Source organism: Physeter macrocephalus, chromosome 18, assembly GCF_002837175.3.
Source record: "Physeter macrocephalus isolate SW-GA chromosome 18, ASM283717v5, whole genome shotgun sequence".
In the NCBI taxonomy this organism is placed as follows: Eukaryota; Metazoa; Chordata; class Mammalia; order Artiodactyla; family Physeteridae; genus Physeter; species Physeter macrocephalus.
Window position 1 is genome coordinate 84480015 of NC_041231.1, and position 5946 is coordinate 84485960.

A 5946-nucleotide genomic window follows, 5' to 3' on the forward strand; every position below is an offset into this window, starting at 1 on the left:
GCAATTTGTGCCCCTTCCCTCTTTTTTTTAACATAAATAGCAGCATGCCATGCACGCATCTTGCTTTTTTCCCTTAACACTATATGTTGGAGGTCTTTATATAATTATACCTAAAGAGCTTCCTTATTTTATTTCTTGAAAGTAGAATAGTATTCTAAAGAAGAATAAGCCATAATTTATTTTATCAGCCCCTACTGATGGACAATTAGGTTGATTCCAATCTTTTTTTATCATTCATATGTCTAATGAAGACATTTAGACTTTACACAAATTGTTTTCTTTGGGGGTCATAAGTGGAAGTTGTAAGACATTAGTAAGTTGATCTTATTGCTCATACACTGGGAATATATAAAATATAACAATATAGCATATGATCAAAAAGTCATATAGAGGGATTAGGGAGACCTCTATATGGCTTTTGGCCAATATTGGCCATTTTAGCAATTATAGTAGCCGATACCAAAAATAACTAACATTTTTGCAGAGCTCTCGTGTCATAGAGTCACTCAATAGCACACACACATTCATCTCACCAGTGAGGCAAGGATGTATTATCATTTTCACTTTACAGATGAAATGCCAAGAGGTTAAATGACTTGTCCAAAGTCTATAAGGAGAAATGAGGTGGAGTAGCCAGGATTTGAGTTGCAGTTGCCTGACTTGATGTCTAGCATAAAGGCAGCCAAGCAATTATTTCATTTAGCTCTAGGGTACATTAGAGTTCACTCAACCGTGCAAGCTCCATGCCATAATCATTTAGATTAATTGCTCAAAACTAAAGCCAAGCTTTCCAGTGGTAATGACTTAACTTGTTAAATATAACCATGACCCTCGGGAAAGTAATATTTTAGATCTAACTATCTTCTTAACTTGGATTAGGTAAGCAACTTTAAACAGGTTTGAAGCAAAAATATTGATCCACTGTAGGTCAGTAAAAAGACATTTGCTAAGGATCTGATTCAACTGATTTCTTCCACATCACGTACAGGGTGGGCCAGAACCTAGTTCTCAGATTACCACCCACTCATTTTACTAAGTGAATGCTTAATTACATCTTTGAATATTTTGCTTAACTGTGTTTACTAGGTGGAGCCATAGGGGATGTGGCTCTAGCATCTGGAGATTTGTATTTAAAAAACAGATTGGGGACTTCCCTGATGGTCCAGTGGTTAAGACTCTGCACTCCCGATGCAGGGGGCCCGGGTTCAAACCCTGGTCAGGGAACTAGATCTCACATGCTGCAACTAAAGATCCCACATGCCTCAGCGAAGATCCCGCAAGCGGCAGCGAAGATCCCACGTGCTGCAACTAAGATCCGGTGCAGCCAAATAGATAAGTATTTTTAAAAAAACCAAACAAACAGATCGAACAGACCAGGACCCCAGCTCTTGGTGTTATGATGGAGCTTCACATTGGTAGAAAGAGTTGCACAGGCTTCTCCTCCACAACCGATTCATGAGCTGGGACTAGTTTTGAGTTAGGTGTCGTCAGGAGTCGTCCCAGTCTCATTCCCTTGGATAAGGGCACCTGGAAAGCCAACCTGGGACCCACGCTGGAAACCGGTTAACTTCTTTTTCAAAATTTGGAGCCCTTGAAGTGCAATCCTCTTGGGCAAGAAGGGTAGTTTAGGCTAAATGGCTCTGACCCCACATCCTCTGATTCCATTCAGTTTTGTGGCCATCTGCCTATTGTTGTTTCTGTCTAAAACCAGTAAGCTTGGGAAGAATTAGGAAGAAAGATGGTTAGGGCTCTCCACTAAAGGGTCCTATCTATTCTTTTTACATCGCATTATTAATGCAATGACAAGGCTTACTTAGTTATGGGCAGCATAAGATTTTAAAAAATGAATAGTACTAACACGGCTAGATGGACGCTTTTTGCATTTAATTATTAACTGGTAGAGATTCTGCAGTTTTAATAGTTATTTTAAGTGAGAATTTATGGTGACATAGAAAACTGTCTCCCTCCCGACTCCCTACAAATCTTAGGGCCAATTCCAGCCCTATCCACACATTGGAGTGATGAGTGTACTTTTAGGCACAGCTGGTTGCCAGTTTCCCAGGTTTCCCAGCCTCCTCCTCCAAAGCTTCTAATGCAAGTCTGAGGGCTTCCCAGGGCAGAAGTGGGAGGAACTTAAGTTTGTGATTGAAAACCCTGGGGATGAGAAGGTAGTAGCTTTTCTACTGGTTTTATCTTGATTTTCTCTTCTAGGTAAAATAATCTTGATCTGGACTATAGCGGTTTGTTCTTATGAGTAAAAAAGACAATGCATGCTAAATAGTCTTTAGATTTTTTAAAACAAAGACAAGTTCTCTGAGAGCCTCATCCTCTAAAGGTCTAGGAAACATCACCTGTCCAAATTATTTAGGTAACATTTTTTTCTCTATTTTTCCCATCTTCCTTCACTCTTCTTATTCTCCATCACTTCCTCTTGTCCAAAACCTCCAGGCAGGCGTCAGGTCAACTTGATTCTCTTCAACTGCAACTTCATCAAGGAAACATTTAAATCCCATAAAAGTAAGTGATTTGTTATATGTTTACTTCTTCATGTATTTTTTTTTTTTTTTTTTGTGGTATGCGGGCCTCCTTCTGCTGTGGCCTCTCCCGTTGCGGAGCACAGGCTCCGGACGCGCAGGCTCAGCGGCCATGGCTCACGGGCCCAGCCGCTCCGCGGCATGTGGGATCTTCCCGGACCGGGGCGCGAACCCGTGTCCCCTGCATCGGCAGGCGGACGTGCAACAGCTGCGCCACCAGGGAAGCCCCTTCTTCATGTATTTTTAAAATATTCTTACCTATTTAAATAATTTAAGTTTATGTTATTTAAATGTGTGAATTATTTTAGAAACAAATGGAATTATAATTACGAGCAAGTGTCCACTCCTAACTTTTCCTTTGCTGTTATTTTGGGAAGTTCTGCCTTGATTTACTGAAATTTGCTTTCCTCATGGTCTCCAAGACTGCATACATGGCGTGAGTGCCCTTGTCATGCCTTGGATCCTCACGACAGGAACACGGGAGGTAGCCTTTAGAAACCTGGAAACAATACTATTTGTGGGGTGAAAAAAGACTGAGGTCCTCAATTTCACTTTTCAAGCTAATAACCTGTGATCTGTGCTAGTTACTTAAACTTTTTAAACATCGCTATCCTTATAGGTTATTAAAATAGAAACTGAGGCATATTAAAAATTTGAAGAGTTTATTTGAGCAAAAACTCATTCAAATCAGGTGGCACCAAACTGGATGTGGTTAGGAGAGCTCTGCTGACAGAAGTAGGGAAAAGACATACAGAGAAGGTGCAAAGCCTAGAAAGGAAATTGTGGGATTGGCTGTAGCTTAAAGCCCCATCATTGGCTGTTTGTGTTGGATTGCCTTTAGGTTTTGATTTTTCTACTTAGACATTTCAGCCTTAAGTTTTGGTTTGCGTATGTAGCCGCCAAAGCTTTCGGGCCACTTCACTCCACTGTCCTCCTTGTTTAATGAATTTTATGGGTAAAATGGAGATAACACATAACTCGCAATGTCATTGAAAAATTAAGTACAAAACGAAGGCAAAATCATCTAGCAAGTAGACATTCAGTTCATTCAGTTGACAAATATTCATTGAGAGGATTTATTGTCAAGCACTTGGAACTAGATAATCGAAGTGGACAAAACAGACAAAAATATATTGCCTTGTAGAGTTAACATCCTAGGCATAATAAGTACGTGGTATAATATGTTAGAAGTTACAGGGCAAGGTCCTACTGGAGAGCAGGGCTGAGGTATCAGGAGGCCAGGTAGGTCACACTGCATAGGAGACATTCAAGCAGATTTGAAGGTGACAGAGGTTCCCCATGCTGCTGTCTAAGGAAAAGCATGCAGGGTAGAGGGAACAGCCAGTGCAAAGGCCCCAAGTGGGAGCAGCCCTGTCTTGCTGCAGAAGCAGCAAGCAGGCCATGCGTTGTGCTGAGTGGGTGGGTGGAGAGATGACCAGAGATGGAGTCAGAGAGGTGAGGGATAAGGAGGCAAGGTCAAGTGAGCTTTGTAGGCCATTCAGGGACTCTGGCTTTTCCCTTTCTTTCTTCCTTCTGAAGTATACTTGATGGGTAATACTATGTGTTACAGGTGTACAATATGGTGATTCACAGTTCCAGGAGGTTACACTCCATCAATAGTTATTATAGGGCTTCCCTGGTGGCGCAGTGGTTGAGAGTCCGCCTGCCGATGCAGGGGACGCGGGTTCGTGCCCCGGTCCGGGAAGATCCCACATGCCGCGGAGCGGCTGGGCCCGTGAGCCATGGCCGCTGAGGCTGCGCGTCCGGAGCCTGTGCTCCGCGACGGGAGAGGCCACAACAGTGAGAGGCCCGCGTACCGCAAAAAAAAAAAAAAATATTATTATAAAATCTCTGGTTCTTGCTCTGAGTGAAACAGGGCGTCAATGCGGGGGTTTGATATGACTTGCATTTAACAGGATTTTTCTGGCGGCCGGGTGGAGACAATATCAGACAAGGGTGGAAGCAGGGAGAACTGCTAGGAGGGTATTGCCATAATCTAGGCGAGGTGATGAGGTGGTGAGATCCGTGAGACATGGTCAGAGATGCTGGATAAATTGTAAGTGGAGAGCCAACAGAATTTCCTGACCGATTCTAGGTGGAGAGAAAGAGGGTGATCAAAAGGACGTCAGGGATTTGGGCCTGAAAGGAAGGATGGGGTGCCAGTAACCGAGGTGGGGTCGGGATGCTGGGGAAGGTGAGGGACCTGGATTTCACTCTGGACTGATGCTTGGACTGGGATGTCGACTCTGTGGTGTCTCTTAGATGTTCCCGTGGTGATGCCAGGCCGGCAGTGGGTAACGAAGCACGGCAGGGGAGAGGCCTGGGTGGTGGTATTTATTTGGGAGTCACAAGCCTGAGAAATGGGCTTTAAAACTGTGAGTCAGGAGCAGCCCAGAAAGGTAAGGGCAGGGACAGAGCGAGGAGGTCCTGGGGCCCCAGCGATAAGAAGGGAAAAGAGGAACCAGGGGAGGAGGCTATGAGGAAGCATCCAGTAGGCAGGAGAAAAATCCAGAGGGTGTGGTGTCTTGGAAGCCAAGTGAAAGGAGAGCTTGGAGGCCGAGGGCGATCCCAGTGTCACAGCTGCGCAGCGACCAGGTAAGATCAGCCGGGAACGGCCGCTGGCTTTAGCTTCACAGGGACCGTTGGTTACTAACGCGAGCAGTTTTGGTGGAGTGATGCGGATGGTTTAAGAGAGATTTGGGGGAAGAATCGTGGCCCTCAAGTGCAGATAATTCTTTGGGGATTTGGCTGTGGATGAGAGCAGTAACCGGTGGGAACAGAAGGCCAGGAAGAGGGTTCTTTCTTTCTTTTTATTTTTTTAAGATTGGAAAAATTACAGCTTTTTGGTGTGCAAATAAGAGTGATTTAGTAGACAGAAAAACTGATAACGCAGAACTGGGTAGAATGAACGGGGCAAGCATCTTGAGTACAAGAGAAAGGATGGGATTTGGTGGCTTTGGACTGGAGCACAGAGGTGAGGGGTCAGCAAATGCTTTCTAGAAAGGACCAGATAGTAAATATTTGAGTATTTGCGGGTCCCACGGTCTCTGTCACTACTGTTCTGCTGTGGCTCTAAAGCCGCCGTGGACGATACGTAAATGAACGGGCGTGGCCATGTTCCAATAAAACTTCGTTTCAGTTCATCGAAATTTTAATTTCGTATAATTTTCACATGTCGCAACATATATTCTTCTTTTGATTTCCCCTCCTTCGACCATTCCAAAGTCAACGGCAGGCTGTACAGAAACGGGCAGTGAGCTGGATTTGGCCCCCAGGCCAAAGTCTGCCAACCTCCAATCTATGTACCTGACGAGAGTAACCCAGACGGGTACAAAGAAATTGGATAGAAGTGGTGAGGGGAATCTGAATTCTCCGGAGTGCTTCAATTTTCTCAGTGAAGTAGGACCCTGAG

General features: G+C 44.3%; 1 non-coding gene across 1 annotated transcript; it reads left to right on the forward strand.

The window, feature by feature from the left end:
- Positions 1-1151: 1151 nt before the first annotated feature.
- Positions 1152-1224, forward strand: TRNAG-CCC (transfer RNA glycine (anticodon CCC)). Its single transcript has one exon. It is a non-coding gene; the product is annotated as a tRNA-Gly (tRNA).
- Positions 1225-5946: the final 4722 nt, after the last annotated feature.